The sequence below is a fragment of the Fragaria vesca genome, linkage group LG1, assembly GCF_000184155.1.
Source record: "Fragaria vesca subsp. vesca linkage group LG1, FraVesHawaii_1.0, whole genome shotgun sequence".
NCBI lineage: Eukaryota > Viridiplantae > Streptophyta > Magnoliopsida > Rosales > Rosaceae > Fragaria > Fragaria vesca.
In genome coordinates this window covers 1411351-1413139 of record NC_020491.1, presented here as the reverse complement: position 1 = coordinate 1413139, position 1789 = coordinate 1411351, and positions in this window count along the sequence as shown.

The window sequence follows — 1789 nt, the reverse complement described above, 5'->3', positions numbered from 1 at the left end:
AGCATCATAATTATCATATCATCAACATTTTCCATCAACATTATAATCATCATCATTAATCTCATTATCATCAAAATTTTTCATCATAATCATCATCAAAATCAACATCATAATCATCATCATAATAATTATAAATATTTGGTCCCAAAGTGGACCTTGGTGAGATGTTACTCACCTCAAATCCAGTTGCGTCTTCGCACGCACAACACAAGCATATAGCACAAAACCACCCCACAAGTCACCTATTAACAAAAACGTTAACCTTAGCAACTATGAAAAACAACATTATCCAACATGGGCCGAAACTCAAGTCCTAACCCACGAGCTTGCCACTTGAGACAAAACTTCCTCCTTGACCTCTAAAAAGTCGCCGAAACGTCCAACACATCCTATAGAACTACTAACCAGATTCTCATGTTCGGATTACTCAAAAAATGAAACGAACGAAACTTAACACCACGGGGAAACCTTAGCATGCAATAAAGATAACCAAAACCTACAACCCACAAATCAACATGTTCGTATCGAAGAGTACTATCTAACCAGCACCACAAAACACCCCAGACACTACCGGCCGAAAATCACCGGAAACGTGTCGGAAAGTTTGAAATCCACCACCGCCACTCTCCGCCGTGAGTCGCGCTCCAAGGCCACTAGAAGTCGGACCAAAGATGCCAAGGAGCTTCTATCCCGACCGATCTCTCGCCTTGTCGCCGCCGTTGGAGGTCTGAAACCCGACCGGGTCTTTAACCCGAAATTTCGAGCTTCGGGTCACCACTTCGAGACCGAATCGGCGTAAGTCACCACCACAGGGCAGCTCAGACGGAGGAGAGGAAGAGAACCCGACCGGTGCCGGCATCTAGGTCGGTCGGAGGTGGCCGGAAAAGCCGGGTCGGGTCACCGGGTCCGGGTCGGGTCGGCTGGAGGACTTTGAATTCTCTCGGGGTCGGACAGAGAGAAGGAGAGGGAGGAAAATCTAGTTTCTGAAAAACTGAGGACCCAAACTGAAAATTTCCTATTTAACCTAAATATTCCCGAAAAGCCACAACTTCCGCTGACCATAACTTCCACATACGAAGTCCGTTTTACGCGTGTCATGTGTCTACGAACTCGTATCGTCGTGCTCTACAACTTTCGTGCAGGAAGTTTCTCAAGAAACCCAACAGATTAAAAAGTCAACTTTTGACCCTTCAAAACCATAAAACCGTTTCGGGTAAAAAAAGCATCCGAACATTTCCGCTCTTCCTTCGAACCTCAAAACACACTAACTTCTAACTCAAAATTTCCCCAAATAATATTAGAAACTTGATATGAGCACAAAGTGCTATGTTTATAATGTATTTCCTACCCTATTTAGTTATGTTATTTCCTTAATAATGTTAGTTATGACATGTTTTGTGATTATAGAGGCAAGAAGAGCCTAAATTGAGAAAAGACGGCTAAATCGTGGATTTAAGAGAAAAATGTAGAAAGCCCAAAAGGAAGCCCAAGTCAAAGGAAGGAAGAAGAAGCAAATTTGGATTCCAACTCTAAAAGGGAGGAGAAAAGTCAAACTTGTGGAGCTAGTCCCACATCATTGAAGAGAAGTTCAACTTGAACAAGTAATCCTTGCTATGAAGACTCTTGGAGGCTAAATAATGTATCTGGACATGATTCAAGCTACATTCAAAGCATTATTGCACATGTCTAGAAATATCTTTAGAGATAAGATAAATATCTTTGAAGATAAGGAAAATATCAATGGAGTTAAATATCATATTTTGTGCAATCAAGGAGGACCATTGGATCA